This window comes from Taeniopygia guttata, chromosome 1, assembly GCF_048771995.1.
Source record: "Taeniopygia guttata chromosome 1, bTaeGut7.mat, whole genome shotgun sequence".
Lineage (NCBI taxonomy): Eukaryota > Metazoa > Chordata > Aves > Passeriformes > Estrildidae > Taeniopygia > Taeniopygia guttata.
In genome coordinates, this window is record NC_133024.1 from 86,691,270 (window position 1) to 86,714,198 (window position 22,929).

The 22,929-nt window shown below is 38.3% G+C and overlaps 1 long non-coding RNA gene across 1 annotated transcript in view; it reads right to left on the minus strand.

Annotated features, from left to right (window-relative positions):
- Positions 1 to 4,033: 4,033 nt before the first annotated feature.
- The window catches only part of LOC116808616 (uncharacterized), a 164,590-nt gene continuing 145,694 nt past the window's right edge, over positions 4,034 to 22,929 (minus strand). Inside the window, exons 4-5 of the long non-coding RNA XR_004368430.3 lie at positions 4,260 to 4,425; positions 4,034 to 4,146 (exon numbers count right to left, since the gene is read on the minus strand). This is a non-coding gene — a long non-coding RNA (uncharacterized lncRNA). The remainder of the gene's footprint in view (positions 4,147 to 4,259; positions 4,426 to 22,929) is intronic.

Genomic DNA, 22,929 nt, shown 5'->3' on the forward strand with positions numbered 1-22,929 from the left:
CCAAATGTCCTTTCCAGCTAAAATAACTCCATAATTCTAGTTATGTGGGGTCATATTTATTTATCCATATCCTTGAAGAGTGTCTTTATTTTCCTTCATACCATTTACCAGTTTTATACAGAAGGAATGCCTGTTCTGCTCTGCCATTCTCAGAGATCAGGAATGTGATCAGGATGAAAGTGATATCTCCTCAACTGATTATAAATATTGTGTATATCTTTCCTTCTTCTGCATCCTCAGAGAAACTCAGATACCTCTGCTGGCGAGGACCATGTTTGGTCAAGGATAAACAGAGAAAGGACTTGAGTGTCCTCAGCATCATCTCCTCACATTTCCATTCACTGAAGTGCTCCCTCAGAGTCAGTGCATCTGTGATTTCTTCAGATTCATCTCCAACGTGTAGCAACAAGGTCAGGCAATTATAGGTATGGCTTGGTGTTTTGCTGTCAATGAACAGTTTGGTGAGACGTGGCATCTGCTTAGACTCATAATGAGTTTCTCTTCTGAAGAAATGCTTGGCAGATGGATCCATAAAATCCTACACTTAAGTGCACCCTTTTATTGCTGCTGTTCATGCCCTGGTATGCAAAGCTGTGTTTTATGTGGTATTGGGAAAGGCTCAGATCAAAGCTAATGGGATTTACCCATGATACCTTCAACAAGGAGTTCAAAAGATAGGAAATCATCTATGAAGACATTCGGACTTCACATATCTATTCTTGTTAGGATACAACAACAAAAAAAAAAGGATTCTGGTCAGAGGCCTAATATCAGTCTCTCCTTTTTTGGAGAGACTTTTTTGGTTTTCCTTGTTGTCCAATATCAGTCTCTCCTTTTTTGGAGAGACTGATATTGGACAACAAGGACCCCTTCTAACTTTGCCTGCATGGTCTCCCCTTGGCCTCCAGCCACAAGTATCTGCCCTGGCAGTATGCTCCTAAAACAAACTCACAGTGTGTGAATGTAAATAAATTCTCCCCTCTCCCTGTTTGAGATACTTTCAGGAAAGAAAATATCCTTATGTTCTAAATTTTGTTTATTCTGAATACAGTTGCTGGATGTAAGCCATTCTAATGGCTTACATCTCTACTTCTTTTGTAGAGAGCTCAGATGTTGAAGAATTTGATGTCAAGCATTACACAAGTCTGTATCATTTGTACTCATGTTTTAAAAATCCTGGCATAGAGGAGTAGCAAAAACCACCACCAAACTCCAAAACAAGGCCCCCAGATCTGTGTGCTCTTGCACTTTGACTGTCCCTGGGGTCTTCATGGAATTTACAAAACCGGGAGCAGAGCCTGACACAGGGTGTCAGGTGGCAAGTGTTTGTGGTACTTGCTTGTCAGATAAAGATTCATTTAGGAATGCAGACGAGGAGAAGGAAGCCTCCTTCTGCACCTAGCACAGCCCCTGCAAATCAGGTGTCAAATTTGCTGTCGTGTAGCGAGCAAGCGCTTGGCAAGTTGTTCCTGGTGCGTAGGTTACAGAGGTGGTGCTGCTTTAACACACGTAATTGTGCTGGTGTCCGGCAGCAGACCCTGGGACGCTTTGCTCGCTGTGTGGCAGAGCCTGGGCCACCAGCCAGCCGAGCTGCGTGCACTTGCTCGTGCTCAATTAGCAGGTTCAGCCTGTGTATGCAATCCACGCTGACTGCAGTGCCAAGGCACCAGTTGCCCTCAGCAGCTAATAATATAGAACTGCACAGCACAGTTAATTAAGTAGGTACAGTTTATTCCATGGTATACTCCCTACATGCGAAATGCTGTGTGGTTTTCGGCTAGCGATGTACGTTGTGGCTCTCAGAGTTGTCCCTTGGGGTCCTGGTGTCAGGTGCTGGTTCCTTCTCTCTGCTCTGTGTCAGACTGTGATCTGCACCCAGGGTTCAGGAGGCCATGACTAACACCAAAAATGTAAGGTCTTCTTCTGAACTAAACTCTTGTGGAGTCTGGACTTCAGTTAGTTTTTCTTTGGCCATCTTTGACATCTTTTGCCTTCTAAGCTAGGATCCCAAAGATCTAAATAGTAGTTCTCTGCTGCTGGAAAACAGGCTAGCATCAGGGTTTCTGTGAATGTTTCCTGCTGATCACTCACTGTCATCCCCACCAGTGTTTTTTCAGTGCACTGAAACACACAGCAGCCTATTGCAGAGATTCTTTCTTGGCTTCAGTCGTTCACACAGGCAGAGAGCTATGATTTATATGTCCAGAGGATATATGGGAAACACTTTAAAAATAGAAACGTTCTTGTTTTATAAGCTTCCAGAATCCCCTTTCAGAGAGAAACATGTTTTCCAGACTGTGCATCATGTTTGGAGGAAGATTTTTTCAACTGCATTTTTCATTTGGGATGAAGAGAGATGCACTGGTGCTTTATAATGACACTAAAAATCATTAAAGAAAAAAACAAAATCAAATCAACATAGGCGTAATTTATGAATGATTGATAGTCAACTGAGGCCAGTGTATGAGCAAACCTTGCTTTCTCCTCTGTCTCTGCTTGCTACAATAAGTGTTTGACAGCATCTGCCATTTGTCTGGGTCAAAGTGAAATGTCCATTTTGTTTTGAGGAGGAATCAAGAATTTTTACAGTGCATCTCAGTTAAAATTTTGTTCTTAGGTTGCAAAGAAATCTTTACTGCCGCACTGTAAATGAGGTGTAAGTCCACTGAAATAAAAGACTGGTTTAAGCAGAGACCAGAAAACACTACTACATGTTTCTTTTAAAAGGAAAGAAAATAAAAAATCAACTAATAAAGCAAAAAAACAAAACAAAAAAACAAAAACCTGGGGAAGACAGTGAAAGATAGATGAATGATCTGGTAGTTATATCTACACCAAGCACCACTCATTCATTAATCCATTCTTGCTTTGCCAACATTGTTGAGCAGGTAGAAACCAAACTCTTCCAACCTTCTCTGTCCTTTGCTGCTTCTCACTTTCTTTCCTGTTTGGAAATCAAACACTTAGCTCTCTCTCTGCTATGGACATTTGAAAGGCTTCTGTTGTGTTCTCTTCCTAGAGTTAGCTTCCAGTTCAAATGGCAGTGGACAGGCAAGATAGGAAAGTTTAATGGTTAATTTGTAGAACAGAATTATTAATTTTAGAAAATAGAAGACCATGAATCCTGTGTACTGGGGATGTCACTTGCGACGACAAGGAAGGCATCCAGATACTCATGAGAACTGATGGACATGTGAAGGACGTAGCCCTGTGCTGCTTATGTACCACTGGCACTGGAATAATTACCCTGCACACAGATCTCAGATGTCAGGAAGGCAAAATGTCTGACTGCAACAGTCTGTGGTCTGACATAGAACAAAACACAACAAAGCTAGGCGGGAAAAGAGCAAGAATTAGGAGAGCAGTAATAAGATCACACAATAAGTAGCTGCCTACATGCACAATTAGATGGTTCCAAGCCATTTTAAAGAGGAGTTGTGTGAATAATTGATTTTTCAGTTCACTGGTCAAACTGAAGAAAAAAAAAACATTCATTTTGGATTGACCTGAAGCATAAAATTTTATTGGCTTTCTCGGAAAAATTAAAAAAAAAAAGGTTAGGGAAAATGATTTGGGGTTGAAGTCAAAGTTAATGATTCATTTATTTGGAGGAATTGAAATGCTCATTAAGTGCATCTTAAATTTAGAGAAGTTTAGAAATAATTTTTGGGAAAAAAAAGGTTTTGAAAATATGTGAAAAATATTGTGAAAATATGGAAATAATTTATCTTTTTTTGAAATCTTGGTCCTTTTCAGTCAAAATTATTAGCCAAATCAAGCCAATTTCAGAAACAATTTTAACCAGACTTATTTGCCTATTACCTGACAACATTGCTTCCTCTGTCCTTTAACCCTTATTTCACATGACAGTGCATTTGTTGAAAGGCAGGTTGTAAACAAATTCTGAGGGAAATGATGGCTTGATTTTCAAATTATGATTTTAAACTTACTTTTGTTGGACATGAACAACATAATTCTAAATCTGTTTCTTTATTATGAAGCTAAGATTGGAGAGAAAATATTCAAACAAAGGAATAATTTAGTTTTTTATTTTTAAATAATGAATAAATAATGTAAGTAAGGCTTGACAAATGAAGAAAGTTTTAGTTAAGCATTCCATAACACCGACCACTAGCACCACCAATCCTGAGGAAAAAAAAAAGAATGAAATCGCCTTTGGTTTCAGAGTATTCAGATAAGCATCACAGGTTTTCCCTGTAGTTCCAAAGTCATCATTCCTGAGGCAAGCTGGGGCTTACCCAAGGTGCAGAGGGGTCCTGTGTGGAGCTGAGGGTGGGTGAGATCATTTTCTGGTCACGCTGACTGCCCAGGTGTCAGCTCCCAAGGCTGGATCTCTCTTTCTCACTTCCTAAGGAAAAGCTGGCATGCCTCCTGTGGGCTGTGCTTTCAAGCTTGCTCTTCTTCCTGCAACAGTTCAAAGATCAAAGAAGGAGCAGAGGCTGTTTCCCAGGAGCCAAAAGACACCCATCACACAGACCCTGTGGGAGATGCCTGGCAAAGGAGCAGAATTTAGTGATCATTTTTTTTTTTTTGTAGCCAGTTTCTTCCAGTCCTTTAATATTCATTACATTGAAAATATTTTCTCTCTTACAAATACCACCTATTTTTTATTGGTTCTCTCTTAAGTGTGCTTTATTTCTGCACATAATACTTTATGTATACACTTAAGAGTTCCTGAATTAATTACTTCTTCTTGCATTAGCTGAGTAACTTTGAGCAAGAAAAGGAAAGAAGCTCAAAGGTGATCTAAAATGACCACACTTCTCACATCCACCTCTCAGAATCACTGCCCTGGTATATTTGGTGCCCAGGGCCTCTGTCTGGGTCAGGGGGTGAGGTCTTTGCTCAAAGGGACTGCACCAACCTATCCTCATGTGGGCTCAGCCGAAGAGCACAGGCAGTTATTTATGGCTCTGAAGCCTAAGCAGCTCTTGGAAATGAAGACACCGTGATCTAGTTAGGTTACAGAAAATAATGGGCACTATACATGTGCTTTGATACATTTGCTTTTCTTTTGATTTGTCTGAAAGCCTCTCATTCTCTGTCTTTCTTCTCCCCACTGTCATTTTCATTTTCCCTCTTCCCATTCCCAGTTCAAACCTGACTTAGACAGTTTATGAGGGAGAACTAGAATAAACCCCAGAATAGCCATTGATCTTAAGGGGATCGGGTTTCTGCCTGTATCACTCTGTCCTTTGGGTGCTGCTGATGCAATTTATTTTATATTAAAGGTTTATTAGGGAAAACCAGTCTTGCATTTTGTTATGTGTTTCTATATTTTTTCCAGAAAAAATGGAAAGAAGCAATCACCAAGATGGATTCATAAAACAATTAATAATGATAAAAATAATATCTTCATTTTTATTAATGACCACACTCTGATCTTCCTTTTAAGGCAATAGATCACCCTATCATGACTTCTTTGGCTCTTTGTGCAAAAGGGAAAAAAAAAAAAAACAACCAGCTTCTCATGGTGTATAAAGAAATTGAAACCTGTTTATTTATGACCGGATAAGAATGAGCTGCCTCATTAATGTGGTATAAAATGGGTATAATTCAGCATTCTGTACAATCCTCCATGACGTGTTGACAGGTGCTGTCATGCACTATCACTTTTAGGTTATTGCACTCTAATAGGCTACAATTATAGCTCATTTAATATGATATGACAGTGGGGAAGCACGTGCAAGGTTACAAGCAGTTACACTTACCAAACAAGCTGTTGCCAATGAATACAGCTACAGGTAAATATTGCAGGGGGCAAATGCCTTTTCCACTGCCACAGAGCCCAAATGTCTGTGGCTACAGGTCTTATGAATATAGTTCTTGCAATGAAACATTTGTGCCTCACTTTTCCTCTTATTTTCCCCACAAATGCCAATATTACTGCTTTCAGTTGTGCCTCCTAATGTTGCTCCAACAGTCGAAACCACAGCAGGGGGTGGAGTAGACTTGAAGAAAAGCCGAAGCTGTAAGTAGCACAAGATTTATAACAGTTGGCAGCCCAACATCTCATCTTGTACAAACAACTCGGTTTCCTTTTGGCGGCCTGCTGTGCCACTAACAAGGCAGGCTACAAAATTCACCCACTGGGTGATGGGGAAAGGCAGCACAAAGCACACACCAGCATAATTTTCATATGGTAGGAGAGCAGCAAAAAAGTTGGGCCCTGTGCATTGATTTCAATCATTAGAGGGGGAAACTGCAGAACTGGATAGAAATATTTTAAACTGGTTAAAAACAAAAGTCCCCTCAGGGGACTTTAAGATTTTTAAACATTTCCAACCCTGCATTGCAGGGTTTCAACAGGGCAAGTTTTGCACTGTGGCCATGTAGGTGGTATTATCAGCCAAAAAGACATTGCCAGTATGTCTTTTTGTCTTAGCCATGCATTGAAGTGAGTGATTTTGCTACTTTCTTGCCTAAAATGTGTTTCAGTTATTGTTTTAAATGCTGAGGTCATAGCTATTCTTGCACACTGAGCAACTGTATGATATATTCCTTCTGGGAATTCAAGGGTTTAGATATAAAAACTTAGACACTGACTCTGTGCAATATTTTGCACAGAAAACCAGCTTCCTGGCCCATGGGTGCGTCGACAGACAGCTGGGTCACGCCATCTGGGCCAGGATGGATGCAGCCTCTCGTTTCACGCACCCGCAGAGCCGGAGTAACACTCCTCAGCCGGTCTGTAAGGAAACATCTCCTTTGCATTACAAAGAATGTGCTTGTTCGCTGAAACTCTTTCCCCATCAGCAGCAGTCATATGCTTGGCATAGCTCCTGGAAGAGCACACAGGCAGCCTCCTCTGCTCCTCTTCTGCAGCAGGGAAGGCTCAGCCTGGTGAGCTGTTGCCTTCCTCCCTCCCTTCTTGAGCAGCCTCGTGTCTCCTTCAGAATTCATTTTTCCCTGCCATTCCTTACACATTTCCAAATCTCCAGCTCCCACCATGTTCTCTGTGTGTCTGCTTTGGCTCCTGCCGTGGGCTCGGTGAAGGAGAAGGGAGGTCAGTCTCAGGTCAGGTCCATGATGAAGCAACAGCTTCTCCGCCAGCGGTAAATGATTCCCAACCAGCCCGGTGTGCTTGAGAAAGTGGGCTTTTCTGACCACAGCTACTTTTCAGGGGCAATGTCTATGCACATTTCAGCTTGATCATCCCAGCTGGTTGCTATGTCCTGCAGACTTGCCCAAAGGATGCAGATTGCAGCCATTGTCTCATACAAACCCTGTTAAACTAACCGTGCCCTTTGGCTCTTCAGGAGATTGAACTCCTAAAGAAAACATCACAAATAAATCCCTTTCCAAAATTGGTGGCATGCTATTTTGCATTTTTTCATGCTATTTTCTGCCTCCAACCCAAGGGAAATATTGAATTAATTCAGTGTACTGGGGTGCTGGAGAGAAAATGCAAGAAGTGCTGATATAATCATGCAACACTTGCCATTTAATATTACTGCCAATTTGATGCAGGATTCTGAAAAATTCCTGTTATTTTTTGGCGAAGAACTTCTTCAGCAGACCAGTGACACAAATTCTATGGTTCTCTCTGACAATCTCCTGTTTAATGTCACTGTTGTTTTCAAATTTTCCTACAATAAAATGTAAGTTGTGACTATTAAGATAATATTAAGATAAACCAAAGAGTATCTAAATATTTCTATTATATTCATTATTAATGTATGCTTTTAAAATAAAGTTTATTTTGTGTAAAAGCAATCAGGCCTTTTGTTTGTGACCAATCTCAAATCTGATAGCATTTTTTTCAGTTATAAAACTACTAAAATATCAAAGCTTGCATTAGTATGCCAGTAATGTCACATGGCTAAGGTCTACTAAGAAAGTGTGAGTGCTAACTTTGTCTTGACAAAGAAAACTCTGCAGGATAGAAGCTACAAGTAGTAGCATCTGTTATACTCCAAATAATATTGCTACAAAAAGAAAAAAAAAAAATCCCCAAACCAAAAAGAAAACAGACTGGGTCTGAAGGGGCACAAAGCAGAAACCTTCACTCCTAAATTTTCTATTATTTTTCTTGTTTGGCATGAAAAGTTGTCTCAGTAAATTGAGGCACAGTAGGACCCAAAACTTCTGTCTCTGATCAGTGTTTGGATGGCAGGAACCGTATTATTGTTTTTGATGTGGTTTTTTTGTCTATATTTGAATGAACATTTTTTTTTTTTTCCCACTAAGTGGGAAGGTTAGGAAAGGGACTAAGGGTTAATGCTGCTTGAAATAAAAATCCAAGTGAATTTCTACAATTATTTACTGAGGTCTCCTGAGGGTTGCCACAGATGGCATGTGATCTTCCTGCCTTGGATGGCACCCAGCACCTGTGGATGAGGCTGAGGGGTGAAAGGAGCAGTGCCAGGAAGAGCATTGGACATGGAGATTTTCTGCAAACTGGTTGTAAAACAGCACCGGTAGCAGAGTCCCTGTTACAAACTCTGGTGATTATATAACTTCTTTTGAACTCCGGTGATTATATAACATCATGCTTGTAATGAGCACCCTTCTTCCCCTTTCTCACCATTACTTTCATAGTCCTGGGAAAGCAATTTATTTAGTGCCCTTTGCTATGTACAGAAATTCAGTTGTGGCTATGTGATTTTAGTCAAGTTTTCAGGAGTGAAACAATGTGTTTCACCCTGCTACTGTAGAGTAGATTTCTAACACATTTCATAACTTTCATTATGAAAGAAAATGTCAAGTAGAGAATTCAAAGTCCTCTTTTTAGTGTCTGTCTTTATGAACTGCTCACAGTGGATAATGCCATAACCTGTACTGGTATAATGGAGCATTATCAAAGGCAGACATTATCAAATCAACAGGGAGGTAGAGACCTGAAAGGCTTTTTGTTTTGTTTTTAGTTTTGATGGAGGATGATCAGCTCCTTGCAAGTACCTCTTGGTTTTAGGCTTTGTAGTCAATGTGATAAAACCATGATGAAGTGGTGAGCATTATCTTTTCCTTCTTTGTTCCTGAGAGCTATGACCTGTAGTTTTTGTATGAATAAAATATCTGCTTCTTCCTTCCTTCCTTCCTTCCTTCCTTCCTTCCTTCCTTCCTTCCTTCCTTCCTTCCTTCCTTCCTGCCTTCCTGCCTTCCTGCCTTCCTGCCTTCCTGCCTTCCTGCCTTCCTGCCTTCCTGCCTTCCTCCATCCCTTCACTTTTCCCTACTTCTCCTTCCCTATCACCTTCATCTTTCCCTCCTCTTCCCTTCTTCCCTCTGTCTCTTCCTCTCCTCCCTGTCCCTTTCTCTTTCCTCTATTTTCAAGATAAATCCCATCCTTGCAAATTTATACCTGACAGGGATGACAACTAGAATATTTGCTGGAAAAACAATAACACAGAGCAAGACTCAATGATTCTATTTCTCATATATATTTCTTTATAGGTTACGTTCTGCAGTATTTGGTGCATGTGTCAGTGGAGATAAAAAGATACTTTACAGGGAAACTGCAATCTATTTCCAATGTCATTGCTATAGCACAAAATGGAATACTATGAATGACAGTCACTCAGGTTTCCATAAATGTGACTCCTCTATAAGCAAAATTCTGAAGTGATTTTTATTTCTAATGTCACCCTTGGAGGCTTTGCAATGTCATTCTCATTTTTGTCAGAATAATTATATTTAATTTTGGGGTTTGGTCTATCAGAGGTCTAAAAATTTATTTTATAAGCTAATACTACTCATTTGTCAAAACCAGACAAGAAGCAATCATTTTCCTATTTCCCTTCTATACTGTATGGACATTCTTTAATGGTTAAAATATTATCAGGAGGGAGGAAGAGGGAAAATGTCTTTTATGAGTCCTTTCCAGTGAGCTCAACAGTCTTTTTTTGCCTGGTGTGGAAGACCAGTTGTACCCTGTGTTGCATGAAGACCTGAATACCTGCCAGTCAAAAAGGAATAGGTCATTCAGTGAGGGCTCTGTAGTCTTGGAAGTCTAAAGTGTGTGTATGTGGGAAGTTAGATTTAGAGATTTTTCTTTAGCAGCACGTTATTTAGGGTTTCAAAATGAGATGAGTGAAGTAAAATCAACCATCCAAGTCCATTTCAGGCTTTCTTTTTATTATTTTTTTCCTCTTTGGACATAAAACACTTCAAATAAAAGTTCTATTAATAAAGCTCTAACCACAGATTAAATATTTCTGCTGACATTATTTGACTGATAATAATCAATTTCAAAGTTCAAATTTTAATAAGGTATTACAAAGCATAGGAAGAAACAAGCTAATCAAGCCAAGTTTCATATTTCCCCTCTTTGTATAAAATGATAAGTGAATTTAAAGCTATGCTTTGTCTCTTTAATATCTGCTAAATATGGATGAATTACTGAATATATATTTATTCTTAGCCTCATTTGAAGGCAAATATTTACAAGGCTTTTCTATTGTAATCTGATTTTAATATCTCAACTGAAAATGATTCATAACATGTGGCTTCAAATACCCTGTAGTTAAAGAGGCCAGAAATTAATTAGCTGATTCTAGCAAGGGTTTCTTGGAACTGACCTTGAAAGAAATAAAAAAGCAGTACTGTTTATCAGATCATTGTACATTGTTGTCGCTTGTGCAAAGAATTTCAGAAGTAAATAAGAGAGAGTGGCCATAACTTGTGTCTGGTCCTTGGTACTGATGTGTATCCTTTGGTTTTCTGTAGTTCCTGTAGCAGGGCTTCAAGGGCCAAGTATCTTCTGTCCTTTTGGAATGGAAATTGTTCAGACAGGCATGGGCATGTGAAGTGTGTTAGAGACTGTTATGCAAGCACCTCCCTTTAATCCCTTGTCCAGATTAAGATGCAGTGAGTGCGGAAATATTTGCAGGTCCTTTTTTTTTCTGCATCTTATAAATATACTCAGGAAGCCATCTGGGAACAGAAATACTGCCTAAGTACCGCTGACCTGAAATGCAAGTGTCTTTGTGAAGTCAGTTTCTCTCTTTCCTTTGAAAGACAATCTTGCTGATGCTGACTGCTAAAAATAAGGATGCGAAATCTTTTCCAGCATCTGGAGTTTTCTGTGCTTTAATCCATTCATTTCCTTATGTATTGTTATATAGGTATTTCTGTGCACACTCTGATTAATGTACAAATATATATTTTACTCAGTAGGATTAGAGTCAAGTGGGCCTGATTCTCTACTTCCTTGTAACTTGCATCGTTAGCTATAAGTATAGGTACAACCCTTTTAAGAGCTGTCATTTTATAAGGAGCTTTAGGGAATTAGATTAACTCTTGCTTTGCCATTTAGAAATAGTCCATATATTGTGGGCTGAAAACAAATCTTTGCCTTATTTTTTTAAACAGCCTTTCTAGAAACCTGAACAGTGAGCTATCTTCTATTCCATTGAAGCAACTGTTTCCAAAGGATATTGTGAGGTCCAGGACTTCCCTTGGATAACAGCATTCTTGTAATTGTGTAGAGATGTATGTGTGGTGGTATTAGATAGGTATTTACAACATATAATTGTTAACCACAAAGGTGCAAATAAGGTGTTTACCAGTTCTTGCACAAACCACCTCAGACACCTCCAACTCCTGCCATGAGTGATTCGTGGTGTATTTGGGGAGGTCTCAGGGTATGTTGACTGTCTTTATCTTTTGTGGTGTGTTTCTTTTGGACAGTTGTTCATTCAGTTTTGCATTAAATCACAAATTTTCTTTGCTTGTGTCCATTCTCCTCCCCTCCCCATAATGTGAAACTGGACATTATGGTATATATGCTGTCCTTGGTTGCTACAGCCAAATTATCTCAATGAAGTTGTGTCAATGGCAAGCACTGCGACAGTAAGTGCTCTCATATAATCCTGTATTAGAGTTTAAATATATATAATCTGCATGCTTCTGATACTCCCATTTGCATATTAGGTTGGCAGTAATCATCCTTGAAAGTGTCAAACAGTAAAAAATATTTGACATAATTTCTCCAGCAGCAATGAGCCTTGGTTTGTCATGGGAACTATCTTCATGATCATTCTGAGTATGGCAGGAAGCTGGTACCAGGGTACTGTTTCAGCTACAATTTAAAGAGTGTGAACCAGCTCAGGAAGCCTTTCAGGATTTCAGTTTTCCACAGAAAGGAAACCAGAACAAGGTTTGTGTATTTAACCAAAAAAGGATGTAGCTTTAGCTCCAGTGTTTGGGTTTTCTCAGCAGCTCAGCATCTGCTGTGGTCTTGATAACATTAATTTCAATAGAGCTTGTGGAATTTACTGAATATTAAAGCATGATAATCATGTATGTAAATACACACTCTGTGGGGTTTTATCTTTCCACATGGGTGTGTCGGTGTGTCTCCAGGAGCCCTGAAGGCCCCATCTGCAGGTTGGCAAGAGGGTGTGCTGAGGTTCAATGATGCTGATGAAGCTCAGGTGATATGCCCACTCCTGTTATCTGCCCCAGTGTGTCATTCATCTTAGTTTGTTCATGAGTAACCTTTCTAACAAAACATAAACATTGAGACGTACATGCAGGACTTTGCCAGTCTGATGTTGTCCATTATTGTTGCAGTATTACACCCTGAATTAATGTCTTACAGAAGGTCTTATGGCAGTAATGGGAAAAGTCAAAACCTTGCTGCTGCCCCTGATTTATTGAAGAGTTTGTATTTCAAGGAACATGAGGGATTTAACCCCACACATAGCACTTTGGATCAAGTTGCATCTAACAGGAGTAGTTGCATTTTTATCAATGAATGGGTTCACTTTAAATACCTTTTCCTCTTTCCACAAGGCTAGCTTTTTCTTGGTATATAATTGGTAACTTTTCGTCTTCTCTCAGAACAGTTTCTGGAAATGCAAAATACATTTACATTTTGTTTGAGAATGAAGTTGAGGCCCAGTTTTAGGTAAGCTCACATGCTTAGTTAAAGCTTGTACATTTGCTGTTTAAAAGCTGCTTTCATATACAATGTCACATCTTGCATTTTATCTATGTGATGTAGTCTAATAGCTACAGGAAAGACTATTCTGAGCAACCAGCAACTGCTACAGGGCAATATGATTTGGCAGAGTCTTACTTGTAATTGCTGATCCTGAGCTGAGCTAAGGAAATATGGATTAAAAAAATGCAAAATTATTTGTGTCTTCCATGGTTTTTTTTTGGGTTTTTTTTTGGTTTTTTTGTAAAAATGTCAGACATTTCTGTGGAAGTCTGGACTCTTGATTTTTCAGTCCAGTTGCTTTAAAAAATAAAAGAAAGGATCATTTTGAGTGAAACTTTCTGTGTACATACTTTCTGTGGTTTAGGTATGGCCTCCTCATAATAGGAGCCACATCCTACCCATCTCATAGTAGCTCTTTTGCTCTCATCAATAACACCACTGTGTAAATTTTCACTCTCCATTATCTTGTATAGCAGACTTTTTGAGATCCCCTCTTTAACATACAAGTAGATGACCTAGGCTGGACTTGAAATAAAATGCAGGTGATGTGGGAATACCAGAGAGCTTATTGTGACTTTCTGCTCAGTTTGCTACTGCTGTTGGCTCCTTTTTATATAACACCCTCCTGCCTTCTACCATTACCACCATAATTAAAAAAATTCAACCCAAACAAAAAACAGAAAAAGAAAGTGTTTCATTGCAATGCTTTGAAAATCAAATTTAGAATACAAGATTGTATCCACTGGATGGTTAAGATGTTTTGACAAAGGTAGCTCCAGGAAAATAGCTAAATACACTACTGAATTAGCAGACCAAACCAAAGCCCTTACACAAAGTCTGCCAGTTTATGGTTCCTCTGAGTCATCAGGTGTTAGCCACTTGTGCTACAGAGTTTACAGCACAGCATATACACTTCATGGCCTGTTATAGCCATAATCCATGTTTTAATGCTTTATGTCAGGCATCCCTGCTGCCCTCTAACCATTCTTTAATAATAAGACAAAAGTGATATTTTAGGGTAACAGTTAATAAATAATGTGACTCATCCAATCACACCTTTCACTAAAATATTATTATCTTTTGACAGGTTCATTACTGTAGAGACATCAGGGACTGATGAAACATTGTCTAATTCTACCACTAGTACATTTTCTGTAGTTGTCTTTCTTTTAATTTAATTCTCCTACTCTGAAAGCATACTGTCCATTGCAATTATTGAATGAGCATTTAATCTAGCATAACTAAGGCATTTTAATCTTTTCTTATGGAAAAACGATTAAATGGTCATAACATTGTTATGATGTGCACTCATCTACTCCTGACTTTGAGAATCAAAGTTTTCTCCTTTCTGATAACCAAACCTCAAGTAATATTTTAGCTTTAGTGAAGTATGCTGGCTGCCTGAGCAACAAGAGGACTGTTATTTTTTTCCATAATACTTCAGAGTCAAAAAAACAATTTGTGGTTATCAGCCACTTTTGGTAAGATTTTTTTCTGGGCAAATTCTGCATATGTTGGTGCCCTTTGCAAAGTACTATTTAAAAAAAATTACTATTTCTTAAATTGGAGGTAAATGAATAGTACAAAGGCAAAAAACCAATAGATTGAAACAAAGCAAGAAGAAAAAGAGTATGCTAAAACCACTTCCTGCATACACATATGATCATGTGCTAAGAAAAAAACATTTATTGCAGTCTAAGTGTCCTTTTTTCCTGACATACATATACAAATTTAATGGGAAGTGGATTTCAAGTACACAAATATACATGCAGTAAATAAAAAGCTTTTTTCCAATTTTTTTCTGTAAGATCTGGTTGGAAGCACAGTTCATCCCCATCAAAAAGAAGATTGAATAAGAAACCCAAATTAACCATCCTAGAACAAAACAGCAGTTCTCAATCTCTTATCTTACTGAGATATGGCTGCTATCTGTCCAGGACAGGAATTTCTTTTGACATCATGGAAAAGGCCAGTAAGTTCATTGCTCTTTCAGAACATGCTGCAATCTCTGGATTCCCCTGGAGAGAGTATATCGGATATCCACAGAGTTCTGCTTCAAATCAATTCACAGACTTGAATAGAGATTTTAATAATGGGTAGAATTGTGAAAAAGAAAACTAAATTTAACAGTGATTTATTGCTCTCTCCAGTCTCTAAGAAATATGGTTTTTAGCGGCCCACTATTTTGCTCTTAAATAACTAAATCTGTAATGTTATAATAAAGGGGGATATTTAGTACCTAGCCTTCTACCCACATAATAAAAAAACCCCTAGGAACTGAGTCACTGTCTTTGCACAGAACCATAAGTAAAGTCATACTTCTAAATTCAAGGAGAAAATGCTGGTCTGTTTGTAAGGCTTTAGCATGTACTAAAAGTATGACTTGAGCAGACTGACATTCGGGTTGTCATAATTCAGTACTTTTTCATCCCAAGCAAGAATGAAACATCTTAGACCACTCCTGCAGGAAAATAAAACTTTTACAAAAAACCTTATAATATTAATGTTCAGATTTTTTCTATCTAATACAAATTTTGATTTGGAAATGTAGTGAGCAAATGGCCAGTGTGAGTCAATTGGTATAGAAGGATCCAGCTGTGCATTCAGTGATTGTTGCTATTGCAGTTGACTCTGACACGAGAGACTCACTAGAGATTATAATGCTCCAAAATCCAGCAGAAGTAGTAATGGCCAAATTGCATCAGCTCCTAGCCTCCAGAAATGTCTTTTGATTTCTTCCATAAATTCTTAGCTTCTGATTTTGGGGAACAATGGTATTTTTTAAAAAGATGCTTCATGAGCATATTTGCTGCCATGCTAGGCAGAAAAAGGGGGTAAATTCCTGTTGCCATTGAAGAATTCATCTAATATTTCTCTTTCCTGACAGATGCTGACTTAATCTGTGCTTTCTGTGAGAGCAGCCTCATCATGAAACTAGGTAAAATTTAGCTTTAGCAGAAGCTGTAAAATTCTCTTCAATTTGAAGGTAAATACTCATAGGCAACTTCTTTCATGCTGACAATGTAAAGTCTGAAAGACTCCTCTATTCCTATTAGCAATGAATGGAAAATACTACTTCTGTTCAGTTTTGAACCTGCTCAGTCATTAGGAGTTGGCAAGTTCAATTCAGACTTAAAGGTTACAGTGCCTGCATGCTACTGGGAAAAGATCAAAGCATGGAAGGAACAAACACCTAAGTCATGTCACGGAGGAGGGACACTTTGCAGGCTTGAACATTTACTATGGTATTAGTTCATTCTTTTGATCTTTGAAAGAAAAGGGTGGGTGACCTTTAAAAACATCAGGGAAGACGTGCATTAGCTTTGCATTAATTGATTTCTTAAAACCTAAAATGATTATGAAATAAGCAATAATTGCCCATGTATCTTCTTTCCTACTAATACAGAGAATTCATCTGCTTTTAGATCCATATTGCATTTTTAAGCAGAATAAGATCTCTCTTTATGAGTGGTCTAAGGACTTATCAGGAACAAGACTTCCCAAAAAAAGAGAGCAGGCCCTCTCTGCCCCTTTAGCTTTGTCAAGGTGAGCATCCCAGGTGTTTTCTTTCTTATCATGGAATAGAAAACCAGGAAAATTGTTCACAGTGTTTGGTCATGTAGCTGGAGAGGAGGAGTTCTTGCTGCATTCTGCCCCAGATTGTGGCAGAGAAACACATTGCCTTGCAACGTGGTGGACATACTTTCTGCATTTTTTCACCATCGTCTTCAGGTACTCAGTGGTGTTGATCTTTTTTTTGTGTCTATGATCAAGTGAAAGATGAAGAACCACTTATATTTTCTTATTGTGTTGAGAGATGGGCATTGGTGGGAAAATGCTAAAAGAAGGCTGTCACTCATCTGTCTAGTTCTCCATTGTTTCTCCCTCCATTTAGGAAGTAATTTCAAAGGGGAGATTCTGTGACTGCATCTATCATTCTCTACAAAGCTAGTCAAGGATTTGGTGCATCAGCGTTTCGCTCCCAGCTCATAGTGTGCTGTTGAAACAGATCTGTCCTTGGCTCTTCTTACCAGTTGGGTTCAAATCATGGGGTAGTCTAAGAATCTGTGAAGATGACCCTTTTGGTTGAAACTAAACTAAGAGACACACAAGGTATGCAGTCAGTTGCCATTACCACCCATGTGGCCCATTTCAATGTTCTCTTATAACCATATGGTTTTATGATTCAAATCCAAAAAAAGGCAGCAATTTGCTTAAGTTACAGCCAGCTTAATGACAAAGTACAGACTTCATATTTTCTCTCTTAGCCACAATTAAATCACAGTCCTTACCAAAGCTCTTTTTCTTTTGTGCTTTCTGCTTTGACATTCCTGATTTATTCACTCATTTATTTGCTTTTTCATTTTATCCTGATCCATGCCTGATTTGAAATCTCTGATCCTATACAAAATCTACCTCTGGCTACTTTTCCTCTCCCACTTTCACATTTCCCCAAGTCCCTTTCTGCACTAAGAAAAAGCTTATTGGCTTCCCTTCTAATCATAAGTATGCATTACTTTTATTTGACATGACTTGAAAAAGTTTTCAACTGAAATGGCACTTATCTGCTAAATATATTTATTCATTCAAGCTCAAACTTTTCAAAAAACCTGATAAGTTATCAGTCTGTTCTGAACTTAGCTGTATTAAAACTATCACTATTTTCAGCACAAAATAACTGATTGCTTAGTAAACTAGAATAATTTACTGTAAACTTTTGTGAAAGTCTGAGACATAAAGGAAATATTTTAACTACTTTAATACATTTTTTCCCTGATTCTCAATGTGGGAAAAATTTCAAAAAGCTGACATTTGTCCCAGCTTGAGGATGAAAAAAATAGAAATCTAGAAATATTTTGCTTAGCGGTAAAGCCATATGGTTAAGAGCAGCAAAACGCACATATGGCAACAAGATCATCTCCTGTAATTCAACCCATTAGTGCAAGAAATTTGTTCAGACAGGTATGGAGTTGGATTCTCATTTATGCTTCTACCAGCCCATTCTTATCCAGCTATAAAAAAAGGTCCTGAAATGCTAACGGCAAATATAGCATATGCTCCCAATAAAAGGTGTCAAAATCTTCTTGCTTCCTTACACCAAATTTGTGTGTGTGTGTGAGTGTGTGTGTGTGTGTGTGTGTGTGTGTGTGTAATGTACATGCATTTAGGCAAAAGCTATCTTTTTAACATTTTTTCCTTTTTTAATATTTTATTTTATTTTATTTTTTTTTTTTCCCTTGGTCTGAAATTAAACAACTTAAAAAACTTTAGAAAAGCCACAGGATGATTGTAATATTTTTTACACTGAAACAGAATGAAAATCAGTATATTGTCTATTTGTGTATACTCCCATTTTCCTACAAGGAAATCCCTGTTTTGACAATTCTTTCTTGTGCAAGGTGTTGATCCCACTGCATGTGGAGACACTTCATGATGAAACCTAAATCAGAGATTAATCAGAGATTAACATCTGTAGTGTTAAAGGAGTTTCTAGTAAGAGTACGCATTGGTCAGTAAAACAAAATTATGTATTTAGTCTATATATCTCAGTCCAGCTGCTGGCTTTGTGGACATTTCAGTATCTTCATAATTTCTACATGTTCATCCTGATTTCCTGGAACACTGCTGACGATTTACCTTGACAAAGCTGAAAGACTTGCTAGTTCAACTGTCAGGTTGCAAAATACTCTGCATAGGGAAGCTGTGTGACAGGAGGCATGGGAAAGAGTATCCTTCTGGTCTGATGAGGGATTTCAGGTAAGTCCCTTCAACTCTCTATGCTTCAGGTATTGTGATACTAAAGCACTCTACTGTCTCTCTAAAGCACTTGTGAAGCTGCATACTGTTAATGGAGAACATTGAGTAGACCTGGTATAATCATTGCAGATGACAACAGCAGTATTGTTTCCCAAAGGGAATCCTCAATGTTGTACTCCTTATAGTGGGAAATATTTATCTCCAAAGAAACTCTCATAGTTTGGGGCTCCTATATACTTCATCTCCAAGTTTCAGCAAATCCCTGCCTTCCAAACTCTGCCTTCCAGATGAAATTGAGCTTTTGCTGTTAGCAGTGCAGTACTAGATTGTAGTTATTGCAGAGAAGTCAAACAGTAGATGATAAAGCACTTGAAAAAGTAAGATATGGAAAGCAAAGCACAATGCTAGGAATACTCCTCAATGATTATTATGATCTTATAGAAAATATTAAAATTCATAAATTATGCTAAAATTCAACAGAAGTTATGGAGCTCTGATATTGTGAAGGAAAATGAAGTAGCAATTGAACAGTGGTTAGCTCTAGTCACTGAATTGTGTGTATTTATATTCAAAGACTAACCTTTCTTCTCACCTTATATTCTCTGTAATACAAACTTCCTGGCCACTTCAAAATTAAAGGCTGAGCTGAAACTAATAAGGCTTCCTAAGCCTTTTCTGAGAAAATTATCTATCTCATAGAGTAATTTTATGTAAAAAGTAGCTCTGAAAATCACAACAAAAGTGTTTAAACACATTGCCAAATTGTTCCATAGATATATCTAATTTCCTTTTGTTTATTATGTATTCTCATGTTCAACAGCTTACTATCATTCAGTCTTTGCCCTGAGGTTTGTTTGGGAACACGGATTAAGAAGACTGTCCCAGGAGTAGATTTTACTGTCAAAACCATCAGGATCTGTGTAAATCCATCACATATATTTTAGGGGACAAATTAACAATGCTATCTAAGTCTTTGATAATGCAATAGCTAGCAGGTATGCATAAAGAAAAAAACACAAGCAGTATCTGACATTATTCAGAGTCAGAAAATGGATGTTTAAACATAAGAAGATATTACCAAAGTTTGTCTGATTTTTAATGCCTGAGTCCACAGAACAGCTAAGGGAGTAAGTGAAATTTTTCGCGGGATATGAACATTTTTCTGGGCAAGTGGCTAGAATGACAAACCACATGCATTTTCTGAGGTTGTAGAAGATTTTAACTGGCAGAGATGACATATATTACTTCTGCCTTGCATGTGTATCTACTGCCAGTTTTGCCCTAATGCAGCTTTTGCGTTGCTATGTGCCTTTAGATTTTAGAAAGTTGTCTGCAAAAAAATTTTTGTGAAAAGACTCTGAACCAAAATGGTCTCAAATATGTTCACCACATGAAACCAAGCAGGCAAGAGAAAATGACCATAGAAGCCTAATTTTGATTTTATTTGTAAACAAAACCTCTTCTGACTAAGAATGTCAAGAAATATTGTCATTGGTGCTATGGTAAATCACTGTGAAGGTATTTATATAACACAGGTCCCTGACTCCTGCTCTAGCCTCTGGACCATGCCAGTTCAATGTCGTTCTGCTTTCTCCTGTTTTTTTTTTCAGAAATCATCAACTGTGTTTTGGCTTGCTTCCCAGACAATGTTGTTCCAGAGCAGAGATTTTGACCCTCACTAGAGACAAAGACATTTGAAATAAAAATAAAAAAGAGGTAGAAAATAAAACACTGGAGATGCAGGCACAATAAGAAAATTGTGGGTGGTTTGAATGGTAGACATTTGCACTAGTGTGACCTCTAAACTTGTCAGACTTGCACACCTCTAAATTTTGCTTTTGCTTTTCATGGAAATTGTTTATCCTTGGGATGTCTTGGCTTTGAATTCAAAATATTAAAGACAAAAATCTTTTCCAGCTCCCCAGGACTAGTCACTTGTGTTAGTGGTAAGGGCCCCTATAGCAGCAGATCAGAGATACTTTGAGGGATCTGCTGAGTCTAGACTAGCTAGACTTTACCAAAAATATACCTATTTTTGCAAGTGTCTGCCTTTGGGAAGACATTAAGCCAGGTGTTTAAGCAACTCTTCAGTTCAAGGTGTAATGTGCTTGAATTTACACGCTTGGAAGCCTAAGACAATCTGGGACTTTGGTGAAAGGTCAGTGGCTTTCACCTACAATTTATGGAGTAAATCAAATTATTTTCAAAAGGATTAAATATGTTCCCCTTATGTCTGGAAGCAACAGAGAGGAATCCACTCCAGTGAAAAACACTGAGTAAGAAGACTCTCAGACAAGAAAAGTCAGTAAAATTCGTGTGAGGGAAGGCCTTCAAATGACTTTTAATGGTGCCCCATAGCTGATTCAGTACTAGGAATAACAATGAGCCATTTTGTTCAACCTATGAAGGTACTGTATATATGTTTGTATTAATTGTCATCTCCATCAAAAGATGCCTGCTGGCACTGCCAACATTTTGAAGCATGCACATAAGAGTCACACTTCCAGGCCTTTGCCCTTTGCTTTTGTGAAACTGATGTTAGTATTAGCAGTATGAAAGAGGGAGTTGGTGTAGAACAGAACAGTCTACAGGCAGCTCAAGTGCACTCAGGCTCTTAACATGTGCATTGGTATATATTGATGCAGGAGGACTGGAGTCATAAGAGTATTAACTATCTGATTGCTGGGTATCAGTGTGACATGGAAAGGCATTCAGTGTCTTGGCTTTGTTTCTTCATCAGGGATAACATCTGATATTAAAAGTAATATCAGCAGGAGACTGAATGCTGTGAAATTAGTCCGCTTTATACCTTTATAGGGTAGACAAAGGTCCCTGGTTAAAAGAGAACGGCTGCAGACTGGAGAACGGGCTGGCTGAGGAGCGTGATAACGTGAAAGGAACGGTGCCGTTGGTTCTCTTCACAAGCCATGCTGCCAGTCCTCAATTTTCCATCTCTCCCTTTTTGTTCATTCCAGGTGTCGAATCTCCTCTTTCCTTGGTGTCGTGGCTCAAGCCTGTCGGTTGCCTTGTGCAGCCTTTTGTGTTCATTGACTGGATGCTGCCCTCTCCTCCAGTATCCTTATCTGCAGCTGAGCCCTCCGAACCTGCCTCTCCGCCTGCCTGCTCCACCAGCCCCTCGTTACCCCTCACCCTGGGCTGTTGGCATAATGAGGGCTTGATTTCAATACTTCCCCTCATTTCTCTGTTCACTGCTCTGCAGGTTAATGCAGATTCCAAACTTCAACAAGCAGCTGTTAAACATGTCATTAACACTGCTTCGGCTGCAAATGAAACTCTGCTATTGGGATTATTCCGGGAGCTATAGTTTTGTGATGAGCTTTGTCAATCACAGCTGACCTGCTGTGTACAGAATGAAACTCAGATTATCTTCTTTCTTCCTCAGACTCTTGTCATTTTTTCACAAAGAATTACTATTCTACTCCCCGAAAGATTGATTACTTGCACAAATAAGAGAGTCTGAGACATTAATACAAAATTCACAGGCTTTTCTTTATCTCAAACCTGCAACTCCCTCTACATTTCCTCCTGGTAATTATATTAGAATTGTGTACACTAGGAATTGCCATCTGATTATTATGAAACTAGTTTTGTCATGACAAAAATGAGCTTAAGTCTTGTTTTTTTGGAAAATGATCAGTACAGTGCACTGGATGAGAGAGAAGGAGATTAAATCCAACTTGCTTTCATCCATGAATGCTTTCATCTCTTTTTCAAACACAGGAAATGATTACCACTGTTATAAGCTGCAGCTCATATGAGTGAAAAAGGATAAGAAAATATTGAAAATTCTGTAACCAACAGTAGGACATAATATAGGTCTCTGGTACCTACTGAGAGACATGTACTTTTTTTTTCTATTCTGGCAATGTCAAGGGTTTCATATTTTAAGAGTTTCCTTCTACTGAGGTGTCATTAAGTACTGGAGAATATGTTAATTAATTTGCCATTTCTTCAGGTTAGGATTTTCTTTTATTGTGAGACAGTAAAATATTTTTTTAAAACTCACTCAAATAGCCTGTCCTCATCAGTCACTTAATGAACTTTACCCTTTTTTCTTCCAATAATTCTGAAATTGTTGAATATCTCATAACTGAGACCAAACTGTCCTTCTTTTCATAGTTCTTGGAAAATATTTGAAATTAGGAAACAATTAACATTAGTCTTAGGCTGACTTCAGTTTTTTCATGCCCTATTTTATCATATACATCTAAATATTGATTTGATTTGGTTTAAATTTCAAAGGT